Source organism: Lolium perenne, chromosome 1, assembly GCF_019359855.2.
Source record: "Lolium perenne isolate Kyuss_39 chromosome 1, Kyuss_2.0, whole genome shotgun sequence".
In the NCBI taxonomy this organism is placed as follows: Eukaryota; Viridiplantae; Streptophyta; class Magnoliopsida; order Poales; family Poaceae; genus Lolium; species Lolium perenne.
The window spans coordinates 78,610,142-78,630,676 of record NC_067244.2 but is presented as its reverse complement, the minus strand read 5'-3'; the positions used below and the strand labels follow the sequence as shown (position 1 = coordinate 78,630,676).

The window sequence follows — 20,535 nt, the reverse complement described above, 5'->3', positions numbered from 1 at the left end:
GATTCGTGGAAGTGAAAGCAAGAAGGTTGTTACTCTTGGGTTCTTGGAACCCTAGATGGATTCTAGGCCTTTGTGGAGATTTCTTGGGAGCCTCCAATTAAGTTATGGATGCGTTCCCCAAGCTTTGTGTAAGGCCCGATTTCCGCCTCGAAGGAAATCCCTTAGTGGAACTGTGACCTAGGCCTTTGTGGCGAGGGTCACCGGAGAATAAGGTCAGACGCCTTTGTGGCGCTCGGTGTGTGGTGTGACTCCCGCATCTTGGGGTGAGGCCTTTGTGGTGTTGGTGTGTGATGACCCACAAGTATAGGGGATCGCAACAGTCTTCGAGGGAAGTAAAACCCAATTTATTGATTCGACACAAGGGGAGGTAAAGAATACTTATAAGCCTTAACAACTGAGTTGTCAATTCAGCTGCACCTGGAAAAGCACTAGTAACAGGGGTGATGTGAAAGCAGCAGTAATATGAGAGCAGTAGTAACAGTAATACAGCAACAGTAATAGTAGTATGAGAGCAATGGCACCAGAAAATAGTTGATACTACTTCCAATGTCATGTAGAACGAGTATATGATGATGAAAGATGGACCGGGGTTCCCAGCTATCTACACTAGTGGTAACTCTCCAATAACAAGTGACAAGTATTGGGTGAACAAATTACAGTTGGGCAATTGATAGGATTGAAATAGCATTAAGAAAGAACATCAAGATCATTAATCATGTAGGCATGTTTTCCATATATAGTCATACGTGCTCGCAATGAGAAACTTGTACAACATCTTTTGTCCTACCAGCCGGTGGCAGCCGGGCCTCTAGGGAATCTACTGGAAATTAAGGTACTCCTTTTAATAGAGCACCGGAGCAAAGCATTAACACTCCATGAAAACATGTGATCCTCATATCTAAGCCTTTCCCTCCAGTTGTCCCAATTTCTGTCACTTTGGGGCCTTTGGTTCCGGACATAGACATGTGCATACAACTTGTAGATACAATCTAAGCAATAAGTATAGAGCTTAAATCTAAGATCATGCCACTCGGGCCCTAGTGACAAGCATTAAACATAACAAGATTGCAGCAACAATAACTTCATAACCTTATATAGATAGACTAATCATAATGTAACAATCCATCGGATCCCAACAAACACAACACCGATTACATCAGATGAATCTCAATCATGTAAGGCAGCTCATGAGATCATTGTATTGAAGTACATGGGAGAGAGAATACCAACTAGCTACAGCTAGAACCCGTAGTCCATGGGGGAACTACTCACGGAGCATGATGGAGGCGATGGCGTTGATGGAGATGGCTTCCGGGGGCACTTCCCCGTCCCGGCAGGGTGCCGGAACAGAGACTTCTGTCCCCCGAAACGGAGTTTCGCGATGGTGGCGGCGCCCCTGGAGTTTCGTCAATTGGTATCGCGTTTTTAGGTCGAAAAGGCTTATATAGGCGAAGAGGCGGAGTCGGAGGGTGCCTGGGCCCCCCTCACAGTAGGCCGGCGCGGCCAGGCCTGGGGCTGCGCTGCCATGTTGTGTGGTGGCCCCCTGGCCCCTCTCCGACTCTCCTTCGGTGTTCTGGATGCTTCCGGGAAAAATAAGATGTTGGGTCTTCGTTTCGTCGAATTCCGAGAATATTGCCCGAACAGCCTTTCTGGAACCAAAAATAGCAGAAAACAGGAACTGGCATTTCGGCATCTCGTTAATAGGTTAGTTCCGGAAAATGCATAAAAACATTATAAAGTGCAACCAAAATATGTAAGTATTGTCATAAAACAAGCATGGAACATCAGAAATTATAGGTACGTTGGAGACGTATCAGTGTGCATCGAGCAACCACACCTCAAGGTGAGGCCATTTGCAGCGTTCGGGAGAGCTAAGCCACCGCACCTTGATACGTCTCCAACGTACCTATAATTTCTGATGTTCCATGCTTGTTTTATGACAATACTTACATGTTTTGCTTGCACTTTATAATGTTTTTATGCATTTTCCGGAACTAACCTATTAACAAGATGCCGAAGTGCCAGTTCCTGTTTTCTGCTGTTTTTGGTTCCAGAAAGGCTGTTCGGGCAATATTCTCGGAATTGGACGAAATCAATGCCAAACATCTTATTTTTCCTGGAAGACCCCAGAACACCGAAGGAGAGTCGGAGGCGAGCCAGGGGGTCCCACACGCCAGGGCGGCGCGGCCAAGGGGTGGGGCGCGCCCCCCTACTGTGTGGGCCCCCCAGAAACTCTTTTGCACCGCCTCTTCGCCTATTTAAGCCGTCCCGACCTAAATCTTCGATACCAATTGACGAAACTCCAAAAAGACTCCAGGGGCGCCGCCACCATCACGAAACTCCAATTCGGGGGACAGAAGTCTCCGTTCCAGCACCCTGCCGGGACGGGGAAGTGCCCCCGGAAGCCATCTCCATCAACGCCACCGCCTCCACCATGCTCCGTGAGTAGTTCCCCCATGGACTACGGGTTCTAGCTGTAGCTAGTTGGTATTCTCTTCCCTATGTACTTCAATACAACGATCTCATGAGCTGCCTTACATGATTGAGATTCATCTGATGTAATCGGTGTTGTGTTTGTCGGGATCCGATGGATTGTTACATTATGATTAGTTTATCTATAAAGTTTGTGAAGTTATTGTTGCTGCAATCTTGTTGTGTTTAATGCTTGTCACTAGGGCCCGAGTGGCATGATCTTAGATTTAAGCTCTATACTTATTGCTTAGATTGTATCTACAAGTTGTATGCACATGTCTATGTCCAGAACCAAAGGCCCCAAAGTGACAGAAATCCCCAACAACTGGAGGGGGAGGCTTAGATATGAGGATCACATGTTTTCATGGAGTGTTAATGCTTTGCTCCGGTGCTCTATTAAAAGGAGTACCTTAATTTCCAGTAGATTCCCTAGACGCCCGGCTGCCACCGGCTGGTAGGACAAAAGATGTTGTACAAGTTTCTCATTGCGAGCACGTATGACTATATATGGAAAACATGCCTACATGATTAATAATCTTGATGTTCTGTCTTAATGCTATTTCAATCCTATCAATTGCCCAACTGTAATTTGTTCACCCAACACTTGTTATTGGAGAGTTACCACTAGTGTAGATAGCTGGGAACCCTGGTCCATCTTTCATCATCATATACTCGTTCCACATGACATTGGAAGTAGTACCAACTATCTTCCGGTGCCATTGCCTTTGTGTTACTATTACTGCTGCTGTGTTACTGTTACTACTGCTCTCATATTACTGCTACTTTCACATCACCCCTGTTACTAGTGCTTTTCCAGGTGCAGCTGAATTGACAACTCTGTTGTTAAGGCTTATAAGTATTCTTTACCTCCCCTTGTGTCGAATCAATAAATTTGGGTTTTACTTCCCTCGAAGACTGTTGCGATCCCCTATACTTGTGGGTTATCACACCTCTCCAACGAAGATTAACACTTGCAAGAGTGTGAACTTCGGGATAAATCATTCTCTCTCGCGTGCCTCGGTTATCTCTATACCCGAGCTCTTTACTTATGCACTTTACTTTGTGATAGCCATCGTGCTTGAAGTTATATATCTTGCTATCACATAGTTGCTTGTATTGCTTAGCATAAGTTGTTGGTGCACATAGGTGAACCATAGTATATAGGTTTTGGGCTTGACAAAGTAAACGCTAGTTTTATTCCGCATTTGTTAAGCCCATTTCATAAAAGATTTAAACCGCCTAATCACCCCCCCTCCTCTAGGAGACATCCATGTGGTTTCACCTATTAGATTCGTAGGATAGGAAAATGCAAGAACATAACAAAAACATAGCATTGCAATGGCATGCTCACTAAAATCGATTAGTTTCTTAGCCCCTCTAGTCGGTTGGGCGCTAGCCGGATCTCCCTGAAAACTATACGTGCAGGTCTCCACACATGTGACTCTCGCCATTTGAGGTGGCCTAGCCCAAAATTCATTCGCAAATCCTGAATCCTATAGAAATTCATATGATTGAAAGTTTGTTTGATTCCACAATAGGAAAGTCAAAGGATTCTAAGAAAAGGTATGAGTCAGAAGAGGATGATCTAGTAGCCCATCGAGTCTGTCGCCTCACCCTCCTTCTCCGAACAAGCTACAAGAGAGACCAAACACTTGCAAAGTTGGTCCCCATCATCCCAAGTGATAACCCAGAAGTATAGGGGATCGCAACAGTCTTCGAGGGAAGTAAAACCCAAATTTATTGATTCGACACAAGGGGAGGTAAAGAATACTTATAAGCCCTAACAACTGAGTTGTCAATTCAGCTGCACCTGGAAAAGCACTAGCAACAGGGGTGATGTGAAAGTAGCAGTGATATGAGAGCAGTAGTAATAGTAACACAGCAGCAGTAATAGTAACACAGAGGCAATGGCACCAGAAAATAGTTGATACTACTTCCAATGACATGTAGAACGAGTATATGATGATGAAAGATGGACCAGGGTTCCCAGCTATCTACACTAGTGGTAACTCTCCAATAACAAGTGTTGGGTGAACAAATTACAGTCGGGCAATTGATAGGATTGAAATAGCATTAAGACAGAACATCAAGATCATTAATCATGTAGGCATGTTTTCCATATATAGTCATACGTGCTCGCAATGAGAAACTTGTACAACATCTTTTGTCCTACCAGCCGGTGGTAGCCGGGCCTCTAGGGAATCTACTGGAAATTAAGGTACTCCTTTTAATAGAGCACCGGAGCAAAGCATTAACACTCCGTGAAAACATGTGATCCTCATATCTAAGCCTTTCCCTCCAGTTGTCCCAATTTTTGTCACTTTGGGGCCTTTGGTTCCGGACATAGACATGTGCATACAACTTGTAGATACAATCTAAGCAATAAGTATAGAGCTTAAATCTAAGATCATGCCACTTGGGCCCTAGTGACAAGCATTAAACACAACAAGATTGCAGCAACAATAACTTCACAAACTTTGTAGATAGACAATCATAATGTAACAATCCATCGGATCCTGACAAACACAACACCGATTACATCAGATGAATCTATATCATGTAAGGCAGCTCATGAGATCATTGTATTGAAGTACATGGGGGAGAGAATACCAACTAGCTACAGCTAGAACCCATAGTCCATGGGGGAACTACTCACGGAGCATGATGGAGGCGGTGGCGTTGATGGAGATGGCTTCCGGGGGCACTTCCCCGTCCCGGCAGGGTGCCGGAACAGAGACTTTTGTCCCCCGAAACGGAGTTTCGCGATGGTGGCCGCGCCCCTGGAGTCTTTCTGGAGTTTCGTCAATTGGTGTCGATGTTTTAGGTCTGGACGACTTAAATAGGCGAAGAGTCGGAGTCGGAGGGGCCACGGGGCCTCCTCACACTAGGGCGGCGCGCCCCCCTCCTGGGCCGCGCCGGCCACACGTGTGGGGCCCCTGTGGCACCCTCTCGGTCCCCCTCTGACTTTCTGGAAGGTTCCGGGAAAAATAAGATGTTGGGTGTTCGTTTCGTCGATTTCCGAGAATATTGCCCGAACAGCCTTTCTGGAACCAAAAACAACAGAAAACAGCAACTGGCCCTTCGGCATCTCGTTAATAGGTTAGTTCCGGAAAATGCATAAAAACATGATAAAGTGCAAGCAAAACATGTAAGTATTGTCATAAAACAAGCATGGAACATCAGAAATTATAGGTACGTTGGAGACGTATCAGCATCCCCAAGCTTAGTTCCTGCTCGCCCTCGAGTAGGTAAACGATAAAAAGAGTAATTTCTGTAGTGACATGCTACTTACATAACCTTGATCATACTATTATAAAGCATATGAGATGAATGCAGTGACTCAAGGCAATGATCTATAGTTGCTAACAAATAGATAACATATAGTAAAACTTTTCATGAATAGTACTTTCAAGACAAGCATCAAAAGTCTTGCACAAGAGTTAACTCATAAAGCAATAAATTCAAAGTAAAGGCATTGAAGCAACACAGAGGAAGATTTAAGTTTCAGCAATTGCTTTCAACTTTCAACATACATATCTCATGGATAATTGTCAACACAAAGTAATATGATGAATGCAAATAAGCAAATATGTAAGAATCAATGCACAGTTGACACAAGCGTTTGCTTCTAAGATGGAAGGAAGTAGGTAAATTGACTCAACATAAAGTAAAAGAAAGGCCCTTCGCAGAGGGAAGCAGGGATTAAATCATGTGCTAGAGCTTTTTAAGTTTTGAAATCATATAGAGAGCATAAAAGTAAAGTTTTGAGAGGTGTTTGTTGTTGTCAACGAATGGTAGTGGGCACTCTAACTACCTCATCAAACAGACTTTCAAAGAGCGTCTCCCATGAAGGACGTTATCTCTACCAGCAAGGTAGATCATCCCTCTTCTCTTTTGTTTACACATGTACTTTAGTTTTTATTTATGGATGACACTCGTCCCAACCTTTTGCTTACACAAGCCATGGCTAACCGAATCCTTGGGTGCCTTCCAACATTCACATAGTGTCTATTTGCAAAATTAAGTTGCTTACTGATGAATCAGAGCAAAACATGTGAAGAGAATTATTAATGAAGGTTGATTAATTGGGGGCTGGGAACCCCGCGCCAGCTCTTTTTGCAAAATTATTGGATAAGCGGATGAAGCCACTAGTCCATTGGTGAAAGCTGCCCAACAAGATTGAAAGATAAAACACCACATACTTCCTCATGAGCTATAAAACATTGACACAAATAATAGATAGTAAAGTTTTGAATTGTTTAAAGGTAGCACATGAAGTATTTACTTGGAATGGCAGAAAATACCACATAGTAGGTAGTTATGGTGGACACAAATGGCATAGGTTTTGGCTCAAGGTTTTGGATGCACGAGAAACATTTCCTCTCAGTACAAGGCTTTGGCTAGCAAGGTTGTTTGAAGCAAACACAAGTATGAACCGGTACAACAAAACTTACATAAGAACATATTGCAAGCATTATAAAACTCTACACTGTCTTCCTTGTTGCTCAAACACAATTACCAGAAAATATCTAGACCTTAGAGAGACCAATCATGCAAACCAATTTCAATAAGCTCTACGGTATTTCTCCACTAATAGGTTTAAACTACATGATGCAAGAGAAACATGATCCACTTGAGAGCTCAAAACAATTGCCAAGTATCAAATTAGCCAAGACAATATGAGGCATTTTCTGTTTCCAACCAAATAGCAATAAATGCAATAGCTTCCAACTTTTATCATTGAACATTAAAAGTAAAACGAAGAACACAAGTGTTCATATGAAAAAGCGGAGCGTGTCTCTCTCCCACACAAGGATTGCTAGGATCCTAATTTATTCAAATATAACAAAAATAAAAACACACAGACGCTCCAAGTAAAGAACATAAGATGTGACCGAATAAAAATATAGTTTCAATAGAAGAAACCTGATAAGTTGATGAAGAAGGGGATGCCTTGGGCATCCCCAAGCTTAGACGCTTGAGTCTTCTTGAAATATGCAGGGATGAACCACGGGGGCATCCCCAAGCTTAGATTTTTCACTCTTCTTGATCATATATCATCCTCCTCTCTTGACCCTTGAAAACTTCCTTCACACCAAACTTCTCATAAACTTCATTAGAGGGGTTAGTACTCAAAAAACTTTAATCCACCTTGGCCCTGTAGTGACACATTGCAAGTACTCAATAAAACATTAGCTACAGCTCTCCACATCTAGAAATCCTCACTTAAAGTCCACAAGAGACAATGCAAAAAACAGAGACAGAATCTGTCAAAACAGAACAGCCAGTAAACACGAATTTTTAAGAGGTACTTACGTTGCTCAAATCAGAAAACTCAAAACTAATGAAAGTTGCGTACATATCTGAGGATCACTCACATAAATTGGCAGATTTTTCTGAGTTACCTACAGAGAATCATACCCAGATTCGTGACAGCAAGAAATCTGTTTCTGCGCAGAAATCCAAATCTAGCATCAAACTTCTATTAGAGACTTCACTTGGCACAACATTGCAATAAAATAAAGATAAGGAGAGGTTTCTACAGTAGTAACAACTTCCAAAACACAACAAAACAGTAGCAAAATAAACACATGGGTTATCTCTCAAGAAGTGCTTTCTTTATAGCCATTAAGATGGGCTCAGCAGTTTTAATGATGCACTCGCAAGAAATAAGAGTTGAAGCAAAAGAGAGCATCAAAAAGCAAGTATGAAACAAATTTAAGTCTAACCCACTTCCTATGCATAGGAATCTTGTACACAAATAAATTCATGAAGAACAAAGTGACGAGCATTGGAAGATAAAACAAGAGTAACTTCAAAATTTTCAGCATATAGAGAGGTGTTTTAGTACCATGCAAATTTCTACAACCATATTTTCCTCTCTCATAATAATTTTCAGTAACTTCATGGATAAACTCAACAACATAACTATCACATACAGCATGCTTTTCATGATTCACAAACACATAATTTTTATCAAGCTCAGAAATAATAGGATTAAAACTTCCAAACCAACTTTTATCAATAATGTAACAAGATGATTGATCAATCTCAAAAGATATGGGACTCATAGATAAATTCAAGAACTCTCCAATCTCATTTTCATTAATAGTACAATTAATATTATCAAGTAACATAGGACCATCATCTAGAGATTTATCATAAACATTTGCCAAGCAAAACTCTTTAGTACCATGCATATCGACATCAGGCACAAACAAAGCATTATCATAAAATTTATCAAAGTAGCATGGATTATCATGAATAATAGTAGCATAATTATTCTCACAAGTTTTACTCATAGGTAATATTTCAAGAGAATCCACAGGAACATAACATTCATCCACCTTTGGTAAGCATGGAGGGCAATCAAATAGTGTAAGAGATAAAGAGTTACTCTCATTAGAAGGTTGGCATGGGTAGCTAATCCATTCTTCCTCCTTTTGTTCATCACTCTCCTCTTCTTTTTCATCCAATGAGCTTTCAGGTTCATCAATTTCCTCCTCTTTTTCATCCAACTAGTAAAAGTGCACGTGCCACGCACGTGTAATATAAGATATAAATTAAATTTAGTATGATTATAAAAATGACAACTTTGAAATATAACAAAACCTTCATACCTGTTTATGATAATGTACTCATGAAATATTTAGGTAACCGACAAGTTCAAAAAAAAGTATAAGAAACAAAAGCTTGAAGTCTGAAAAAACTAAAAATTCTTTCACGCACACATCTCTCAGCTCTCACGTGTCTAAATGTTGAATTAATATTAATATTTATTTAAATAGGGGCATGGCCCAATGGTGTAACCACCATTGCGTACGCATACCAACATGGTGTAAAATTCATTATGCGCAAAACGGAGGATAAAATGAATAATAAAATCTATGAAAGAGATGTTTTTAAAGTACAATGACACATAAATAATTTAGAAAAAGATTGAAATGACAAAACACGTTATTTACTCCAATGAAGGAACAGCATCAACCATGACGTAAAACAATATCATGATATTGTTGCGGTCAGAAACCCACCGGCGAGCAGCGACGGGCAACACAGTAGAGCCGGGAGGCTCCCAGGACTGCGGCTGGCCCTGGTCCCTCCGAGCGACGGCCCGCAAAGACTCGGCACGCACGTCCGATGCTGGTGCAAGGGCGTGCCACCTGACCTATACCTGGTCAGGAAGGTGATGGATGTGTCTCGCTTAGTTTCCTGCATGGCATACACGTAAACATTAAATACGAGCCTCGATCGGCTCTCAGGTTGTCCTGTGAATCGGCTCAAAGAGCCGATCCACCCATGATCCGTACGGGGTGTACGAATATATGGTGGTCCTGCTTGATCAAAATAAAGCTAAAACGACCTACTACGATTTAGGGTTTTCACCACATAATCGGAACATCCTACTCGTGATTGAGCCTGGCGGCCACGCACGGTGATCGTAAACCGACCCTAGACAAGGCCTAAAAACCAACACGAGGTTGATCCCCGGAACATCCTGTCTAGGGCTAGCAAACTACACCCTACGCGCCACTGGATCCTTCAACCCGTTTGTAAGGCCTAACTATGCAGATATTAAACTAATCCTTGAAGAACAAGGAGCAATCATAACAGATCGGATCTACTAAATAATGATCAAGCGGGGTGCCGCCCCTACACCTAAGATAGGTGTAAGGGCGGCTAGACGTCTCAGGGTTGCACTACGACAGCATATGATACGATGAACAATGCTAACCCTAACACATCTAAGATAACTACGTTGCTCGCCATCAAAAAGGCTTCAGTACGAGCAACGCATGAACAGCGAATAAACTTGTACTGCCTAGATCGCAAGATGCGATCTAGGTAGCATGATGCTTACCCGGAAGAAACCCTCGAGACAAGGGAGTTGGCGATGCGCCTAGATTGGTTTGTGGTGAACGTGATTGTTGTTTATTTCATAAACCCTAGATACATATTTATAGTCCGTAGACTTTCTAATCGTGGGAATAATCCCAACCGGGCACGAGCCAAACTCTATCTAACCGACACGTATCCTACTATATTACAGATACACGGGCAAACTAGCCCAAACTTTGCATATAAGGCCGATTCACGTATTTCTCCCATGTATATTCTTTAAGCCCATCTTGATCGCGGCCCACCTCTGACTCAGTCAAATTCTGGTGATAACACATGCCCCCCTGGTTTTGGAATTGATAATTCCAAAATCATTCTGCTTTTACTTCGTCAGGTCATGTCGTGGCAGAGCAAAACCGTCGCAGTATCCATCATCATGATGCCTTGCCTTCTCAACTTCTCCGCGTGACCTGGCAGTTTTTTTTTTCGTTGGGCACCACTTCCTCGGAAACTGCTGTGGCATTGAATTTCCACTATATCCTCTTTATTTAACTGTGCCGAACGGTTCGCCATTTCATCCCCTCGCTCTGTTCCAGCCATCGGCATCTAAAAAACCCTCTTTCCCTGTAGCAATGTCTTCCTCTTCCTCCAGCTCCTCAGGCCTCTCTCTCCAATCCTCCTCCTCGAGCGAGCAGGAGTGGAACTTTGATCACGTGCCAGACGGCCCACCCGAAGCACTCGTTGGGTCAGATGGTGACTTACCTCTGACCGATGGGGAGGACAACCTCGGGTTCCTCCTCGAAGGGGAACTGAAGAGCGAGAGCGAAGACGACCTCCACCCCTGGGCGAACTCCACCTCCTCCGACGAGGAGGAGGAAGAAGAGGAGGATGATTCCTCCTCCTCCGCTGGGTATCCGCCGGCGAAGCGCTTCCGTGCTTGGGCGGACAGCGAAGATGATGATGATGACGAGGAAGAAGAGGCTCCGGCCGAGGGCTGGGGCAACAGCGACGAGGAACTCTCTGGAAGCAGCGCCGACGGCAGCCACGATGCCGACGACGAGGCCAGCGAGGATTAGTAATGCAGGACTAGTAGTCCCTGAGCAATCGGCTCTTCTTTTGTTCTCCTTTTCTTGAGCAATCGACTCTTCATTGTAAAAAACCCCTCTTATTAATGGAGAAGAATTTCATCAGTCGATTCTGTCCTTTTACCAAATTTGCCGATTGCTAAAATAAGTCAACAAGTTAAGAGCCGATGGCAGCGCATCGGACCTTGCCATGAAACGCGAACAAAGCCAACTCTATTGTCCATCCAAGTGGTAATCTGTGACCTGTCCGCAAGAGCAAAACCCAAATCCTCAAAACGCCGCTTGAACAGATCCAACCCACGGCCATATGAACCTCAGATGTCAACCGCGCGGGTTCGCAACTGCAATGGGTCCATGGGCAACACCATCCAATGCCCACGCTATAGTTTCCAGCCTGAAGGTGATCCTTAACTGCCCCTTGCAGTCCGAACATAGCGCCTTGCTCTATCTTTTCGCAGCAACAGAAACGGCCCTGACCCTGTAGATGACGGCTTCCCTTTCAGGCTCCTTTCCGCCGCTCTAGTAGTCTTTTTCTGCAACATCTCACCGCTTTCGAAGAAGGTTATGATGCAGGGTCAGCCGATGACACCCCAATCGGCTTCTAAAAACAGAGCATCTACCAGGCCAGCTGCCCCCGAGCCTCAGTCAAGGCGAGAATAGCGGTGAGGATGCACAGATCAGACAAAGGGCTTTGAACTCAGGCAATTCTGAGACAGCCACCATGCTGAGTCAGCCAAACTTGGATCACTTTTTCTTCCGCTGCAAGCCGATATTATAGACGAAACACTACCGGCTTAATGAGCAAAAGGTTGCCTTGCATGCCAAAACTGACTTCTGACAGTACTGCTGAACTGGCGCAAAGGGTTGGAAGCCCTCGAAGAGAAGGTTCGGGCACCAAAATCGGCTCATTGCAGCTGAGGAAGCTCTCATTGTTCACTCCCTCGAGGAAGCAGAAGGCCTCACAGCTGAACTGAAGACCGACTTGGAAAAATCCGCGTCTTGAACACGCAGCGGGTAGCTCCTGTGTAACTGTACTAGAGTCGATGGCTGTGCATCGGCTTTGTTTCTTAGCTCTAAAGTCGATGCCCGTGCATCGGCTGTATACCATGAGAATTTTTTTTACTGGACGATTTTCTATCGGCCCCCAATATTTCACTGCACATGTATCGCACATGTTCATCTGATTAGGTGCCCCCCCGAGCCGAATACGCCAGTGCTTCGCAGATATCGGCTCTGTAGTTAGCCAAGGCACTGTATTTGAACGTCGGCTCCGTTAGGACTAATGTTGAATCTCATCAGCCGACGTAAGACCACTGCCCATTAGGTCGACGTTGAACACAGGCAGAATGTGTGGTGAAGATAATTTTGGCCGATTGCTGGAATCGGCCTCCATGTCGATTGAATCGCTCAGTGAAGGTTTTGTAATGTTCCTCCATAGATCTTTGGGGCCGATCCCAAGGATCGGCCTCGCCACGTTTGTCCATAGGTTTGTTCTTGCTACACGGTCAGGCCGGTGGATAAGACCAGCCTAACCCCATCCTTTGTCACGTCGATGCGCTCATGATCGTCCAAATTGATGCCTGAGAGTGGCTCTTGGCCTGCTGTTTCCCAAGCGTTCATGCCAGCCGTTGAAATCTCGGCTGAGTCATCTGCATGGACGACCTCTACCTCATCTCCATCCCATTGTATTACGCATTGGTGCATCGTGGATGGAATGCAACAGTTGGCGTGGATCCAATCTCTTCCTAGCAGGACAGCATAGGTGCTCTTGCTATCGACAATAAAGAATGTCGTAGGGATGGTTTTCCTTCCTACGATCAGATCCACATTCAGAACACCTTGTGCGTCAGACGCTTGGCCATTGAAATCGCTCAGTGTCACGTTGGTCTTGATCAGATCCGAGCTAGAGCGTCCCAACCGACGTAGCATGGAGTATGGCATAATGTTGACTGCCGCTCCGGTGTCCATCAGCATCTTGTTGACAGGATGCCCATTGATATAAACTCGCAAGTACAGGGCCTTCAGATGTCTGTAGCTTCTTTCTCGTGGCTTCTCAAAGATAACTGGCCGTGGACCGCAGTCAAGTTGTGCCACAGGTGCTTCGTCTAATCCTGGAGCACTAAACTCCGTCGGAAGGATGAACACCATGTTTGTGCCAGCCGATGTTTCATCATCGGCTTTCTTTTATCTGGGGCGCCACTCTTTCCTTTGTGGCCGACCTTCTTCGTCCAGGGTTCGCTGAATTTTAGCGGCCAGATCAGGCCGCGCCTTCCTCAACGTGTGCAGGTATAACCTTTCGGCTTCCTCCAAACCACGTAGTCGCTGAACCCTACGCTTTTGGGAACGGATGAGTCCATCAGGGCACCACCTTGGCCGGTGGTACTTATCTTCTTCTTCATCATCGTCTTCCAATTCCTCAAGATCTTCCACCCGAGAGGACTCAGCGTGCTGGTTCCGAGGCGGGGGAGGCCCTAGACGTTTGAACACGGACACGTTAGCTGCATCCTTCTTCTTCTGTCTACATTCTGGGCAGTTGCCGATTGTAGGCAATCGGCTCATTCCTGAATCCCAGCAGTGTCTGAAGAAGGGACAGTCCCAGTGCCTATCCTCGTCGTCTTGCTCTCTTTCCTTGGCGTGGCGCTCATATCTCTCCTCGTCGCGATTATGCCGACGATGCCTCCCGGCGTCCCTAGCCAGACGATCTCTTTCATCATCGTCGTTGGGCCGTCGGCGTTGGTCATATTGACTCACATACTTGTTGAGGAGGTGATCAGAGAGAGGTCGCTGATATCTAACATTCCTCACTTCTCCCTCTGTGATGTAGCGCTTGCCATCGTGACGGAGCCGATCGCGCGGAGCGGCTTCCTCTGTGTCCTTGCTACGAGAGCAGCTGCCCTCGTCTCCATCCTTGCCAGAGTGGTATCCAGGTGCTACCATGTTGATGTTGAACGAGAATCCTGGCTGGCACCCTCCAGGGTAAGTGCACTCCACCATGTTAACGGCGGGGAAGGGGTGAGTGTCGACTTTCATGGCGTACTGGTTGAAAATTAGACATCCTTGTTCTATCGCCATTTGGATCTGCTGACGCCACACCCTGCAGTCGTTGGTGGTATGGGAGAATGAGTTATGCCATTTGCAGTATGGCTTTCCGTTCAGCTCCTGTACCGTGGGGATTTTGAGGCCTTCGGGTAACTTCAACTGTTTCTCCTTAAGTAAAAGGTCAAAAATTTGCTCAGTTTTAGTTACGTCAAAATCAAACCCTATGGGCGGACCTGGTGGCTTAACCCATTTGCAGGATATGGGGGTTGCCCCCCGAGTCCATTCAGCCACTGCTACCTCTTGATCTCCCTCAGACCCTTCATCTTCTTCTGTCTCAACCAGGACTACTGCACGCTTGAATTTGTCCTGGTACAGCTCTGGGTGGCGCTGCTCATATAATGACAGTTTCTGAACCATGTGCGCCAGTGAAGGGTAGTCTGCTTGGGAGGCCATATCCTTGATTGGTGATGCAAGGCCCACCACTGCCAACTCGACTGCTTCTTTTTCAGTCACACGAGCTGAATAACATCGGTTCCTAACAGTTCTGAAGCGCTGGACGTATTCTGCCACAGTTTCTCCACGCTTCTGACGTACTTGTGCTAGATCGGCAATGCCGGCCTCGGAAGCCTCTGAGTGATACTGCATGTGGAACTGCTCTTCCAACTGCTTCCACGTCTGGATTGAGTCTGGTGGCAGCGATGTGTACCACCCTAAAGCCGATCCTGTGAGGGACTGTGCGAAGAACCTCACACGCAGCTCATCTGCTGCTGAGATCGTGCCCAGCTGTGCCAAATATCGGCTCACATGCTCGATGGAGCTGGAACCATCTGATCCATTAAACTTGGAGAAATCAGGGAGCCGATATTTGGGTGGTAGTGGGATCAACTCGTACTCGTTGGGGTACGGCTTGGAATAGCCGATTGTCCTCCTTTTCGGCACCATGACGAACTGGTCTCTCAGGATGGTACTGATCTGATCCGCGGTGCTGGCTGCAGGAGTCGAACTCTGAAGATTCGCCGGAGTGGCATACTTAGCCAGCCATGCTTGCTTTTCCAGCTCTGAGCCAACTGCAGGAGCTGAGCTCTGGAGGTTTGTCGGAGTGGCATACTTAGCTAGCCACGTCTGCTTCTCAAGATCTGTTCCCGAAGTTCCTCCTGTTGTTCCAAGTCCTCTTTGTTGCGATCTGGTTTGTGAGTGCCCGCATCGCCTGGCACGTATGTGCACGTGTATCCATGAGGGATCTCCTTAGGCACCTCATGCAAGAACTGGTAGTCACTAGGGTCACCACCGATCTTGTAGACGACGTATGCCGGTGAATTCGGCACTTCTGGTGCTGCCAACGCGAATGGCAGCGGTGGACGGGACTGGAGTGGCATCTCTCCTTGGTAAGTCCCGAGAGCTGGTCCTGACGGAGAGTACTGATGCCTCATGATTTCCTGGATCACCCGAAGAGCGACACGCTCCAAAGTGTTCACCAGGCTCTCAGAATGGCGGTGTAGCGAATGAGCTACCATGAAGTTAACCTCCTGACGCAGGGACCTGGTGCGTTCTTCTGATGGGGCGGACAGGTCCACTCCATCGAGCGCGCCTTCAGGTGAGAACCCTTTCCACCTGATGCCATCTGAGCGGGTTCTGTGAAAAGAGCCGATGAGGTCGGCTTCGAGGATTGCTTTGACCTCGTCATACTTCTTCTTGAGCTCCTCGGTCAGATCCTCGTACGTGACTGGAGTGCCGTCCGCCATCTCAGATGTAGATGGCGATGCGGTTGATGTCGCAGATCATCCCACCGGGCGTGCCAGAATGTGTTGCGGTCAGAAACCCACCGGCGAGCAGCGACGGGCAACACAGTAGAGCCGGGAGGCTCCCAGGACTGCGGCTGGCCCTGGTCCCTCCGAGCGACGGCCCGCAAAGACTCGGCACGCACATCCGATGCTGGTGCAAGGGCGTGCCACCTGACCTATACCTGGTCAGGAAGGTGATGGATGTGCCTCGCTTAGTTTCCTGCATGGCATACACGTAAACATTAAATACGAGCCTCGATCGGCTCTCAGGTTGTCCTGTGAATCGGCTCAAAGAGCCGATCCACCCATGATCCGTACGGGGTGTACGAATATATGGTGGTCCTGCTTGATCAAAATAAAGCTAAAATGACCTACTACGATTTAGGGTTTTCACCACATAATCGGAACATCCTACTCGTGATTGAGCCTGGCGGCCACGCACGGTGATCGTAAACCGACCCTAGACAAGGCCTAAAAACCAACACGAGGTTGATCCCCGGAACATCCTGTCTAGGGCTAGCAAACTACACCCTACGCGCCACTGGATCCTTCAACCCGTTTGTAAGGCCTAACTATGCAGATATTAAACTAATCCTTGAAGAACAAGGAGCAATCATAACGGATCGGATCTACTAAATAATGATCAAGCGGGGTGCCGCCCCTACACCTAAGATAGGTGTAAGGGCGGCTAGACGTCTCAGGGTTGCACTACGACAGCATATGATACGATGAACAATGCTAACCCTAACACATCTAAGATAACTACGTTGCTCGCCATCAAAAAGGCTTCAGTACGAGCAACGCATGAACAGCGAATAAACTTGTGCTGCCTAGATCGCAAGATGCGATCTAGGCAGCATGATGCTTACCCGGAAGAAACCCTCGAGACAAGGGAGTTGGCGATGCGCCTAGATTGGTTTATGGTGAACGTGATTGTTGTTTATTTCATAAACCCTAGATACATATTTATAGTCCGTAGACTTTCTAATCGTGGGAATAATCCCAACCGGGCACGAGCCAAACTCTATCTAACCGACACGTATCCTACTATATTACAGATACACGGGCAAACTAGCCCAAACTTTGCATATAAGGCCGATTCACGTATTTCTCCCATGTATATTCTTTAAGCCCATCTTGATCGCGGCCCACCTCTGACTCGGTCAAATTCTGGTGATAACAGATATCATCGAGCGAAATACATGTTTAGTAATGTTAGACAAAACATCTCACATACAGTTTAACATGGACAAATCACATCATAATCTATGTGCCTACATAATTTTGATGATTAATTTAGTGTATAATCAAGTGAAAACTTTGAAATAATATTACTTATAATTCAAAAGCAACCAGGATTTTAAAACTCTTAATATAATTTCAATGTTTGCTAGACCAAAGCAAACGCCTTTTTTCAGAACTGAAAAGAAGAGATACTCGATTGGCCCATTCCTAAATTCTTGAAACTTAGTATAAAATTATGTAATAGGCAAATAAAAAAGATGTAAATGTAGGCGATGTCGCCCATAGCAGTGTTTTGGAATCGGACGCAATCACTGCCACGCACTCACTATCCCCCCTCTCTCTCCCAGTCGCTTCTAGCGGACTGAGATCCAGTGCCCTGCCACAGGCAAGGCACTGCCGTGCCCTGTCTCCTTCTCTGGACGTTGGATAGAGAATCGACGGCTGGATGAATATGAACAGGAGGTGCTACAGGAACATCTACAGTGCATCTGCTACAGGATAGGCTGCTACATCATCCGTGCTACAGTGCGTGCTACAGTAGCTTCCTAGCGGTGCTGCTACAGTACTTAATCTTGGCTGTTCGTTTTCGATCCAATGGCCAAGCAGACAGGGCACGGCACTGTTCATCCGTGCCTTGCCTGTGGCGGGGCACTGTCCTCTGCCTTCCGCCGACGAAGCTTGAGCCTCCGCTCCCTGCCTCCAGCAGCTGGCAAGAGGGCCGCTGCCTCCCCGCAGCTGGCGCGAGGACCTTCTCCACTCCAGCCTCCCCCCTTCCCCGCCGCCCCCGCGAGCTCTGGCTCGTGTGATGCCTCCCGCCGCTTGCGCCATTTTAGCACGCCGATGGAGGCGGAGGCACGGACCTTCTGTCCACCGGATCAGCTGCCATGGAGATAGTGCACGCGCTGGAGGGATCCACAGCGCTTCATCCTCCTCCCGTGGGACAAGCTGGTGTATCGACGCAAGCGCCAAGTGACACCGGCGAGGAAGCTCTGGTCCGGCGGTTTGGCCGTGTCGCGAGCCTCCCAGAGTGGATGGTCGATGCGCCTTCCCACCTCACCGCAGTCTCTACCGGAGAATCCTGCCCGATAGATCGCCTCCATCCTAAGTTCGACAGTTCCCTCTCATCTCCACACTACTTGAAATCCCCAGTATTAGGCGATAACACCATCGTTCAGTCTATGCAGTTCATATGCCTTCTCCCAATTGTAAATAGGTTGGTGTCTGTAATCTTTCACATGGATGCTTTGCCATCTCAATGAAATAGTACTGGCTAATATGTAATTGGTACTACTGATTGTGCTCGCTCTGTAGTGTTTTGTGGTCATTCCAGGTCCTCACAAGAACCACTAAACTGATCTTTGGTAATTGCTATTTTTTGCAGGGATCATTCTTCCATCGTGCACTTTTTTTAATACCCCACTTAAGTTTCTTCGCCATTTACTAAATACTGAAGTATCAAAGTATGAAAAAAAGTCTGCAATGCTTAACTCGTTTCCTCCATTTCAACTGTTTAATAGGTGTATGGTATTGCTGAATTCATGAAATCTAGTGGAAGTCCTGGAATGCATTTCCAGTATGATACCAATTTTGGGCATGGCTTTTGCTTTCCATGACCTGCAATGTGTTGTTTCAGGTAAATATAGATGATACTCCACTTGGAAATTATTTTGACATGTACGTATGTAGTTGTCTCGTTATCTTGCTATAACAATGTCTGCTCTTAGTATCTTTTATTGTTGCTACTGTATGTAGTCATCTGGTACACCTGCAATCATTTAGGCTTTAGCATATTATTATCAAGTCATAGCCTCACTCTCCCTTGGGTAGGCATAACAAAGTTAGGATGTGCACATAGCCACTTGACAAGTTTGGTACAACAAGCATTGAGTTTGGAGTCATGAGCATATGCAAATTGATGTACCTTCTTTGTGACCGGATGTAGAATTTTCAGGTTCGTCGGCTGTGTTGGAACGAAGGCTTCTCTTGCGGTGTTTGATCATCGACGAATTGGCTCGAGATTTATTTCTGCACTCAAGAGTTCAGGGATCATGGTTCGCACTTCGGAATAATGTGTGGACTCGTGGTGCAGATGATGCTGCTGCTTTCAGTTACCATGTCCCTATACACCAGCCGGGAGAAAGAAGTAAGTAAATCAGTCAAAACTCTTGTCAAGCACAAATTTATTGGTTGCATGTTTTGCTCTTGTCAAGCAGAAACCTTTTAGTCAGTGAATTTAAAAACAAAAAATCCACACAAAATTAGGTTTTTTTTTGCAAAGATATCACCTGTGAAAGAAATAAGAAATTACAGCTCCGGCTGATGCTTTTACCCGCCTTTGGTACAAATTCATGAAATACCATCCATTACCATCATTACCATGTTCAAGCCGGCAGGAAATCAAATTAAGAGAAGGATGACAGCAAGGTTCAAACAGAAAAACCTGTTTGGAAATCTAAATCTGCAAGCTTGCCATTTCACCTTCAGTGGAGCTCTGATCCTAGCCCACTCCAAGGGGGTTGGCTATCTGTTGCTACTGGACTGTGGTCCCCTAAGCTCTTCCAAGTGTTGTATGTGTGAGTGGCAGCCAAGGCAGCCAGGTCAGCATATGAATTCCCCTCCTATTTCGAGGTTCTCTATCTGTGACAACATATATGATAGAAAGTTAGAAAGAAAATAGATGGCAGCATGTGCACTTCTGAAAACAAACCTTCGATTTTGCATACTTGTAAATTGAAAAGAGAAGCTGCAGGGATGCAGCTTTGGTTCCACCCTGGGCGCCTGTCGTCGATTTGTGGACGGGTGGCCGAAGACGACGGCGGAGGGCGCAGCAGTGGCGGTGTTTGGCAGGCGGTGGCCGGCGGTGGCCGGCGGTGCAGAGCAGACGCCCGGCGGTGCATTGGTGGTTGTCGTTCGGGACAGACGGATGGCGGGACGGTTTTACGTCGTGGCCTGGCGGAGCAATGGCGTTGATCGGGGCCGCCGGCGGGCGGTGCAGAGTGGGCTGTCGTGCGCGTGAGTAGCGTGGCGGCGGCAGGCCGGTGTGGACGGCGACGGAGGCGTCGTCGGCCGGTGGT

The 20,535-nt window shown here is 46.2% G+C and overlaps 1 long non-coding RNA gene across 1 annotated transcript; it reads left to right on the top strand.

The window, feature by feature from the left end:
- Window positions 1-19,467: 19,467 nt before the first annotated feature.
- On the top strand, window positions 19,468-20,324 carry LOC127331596 (uncharacterized). The gene is made up of 3 exons (XR_011755666.1): window positions 19,468-19,604; window positions 19,848-20,058; window positions 20,211-20,324. It is a non-coding gene; the product is annotated as an uncharacterized lncRNA (long non-coding RNA).
- The last annotated feature ends 211 nt before the right edge of the window (window positions 20,325-20,535 follow it).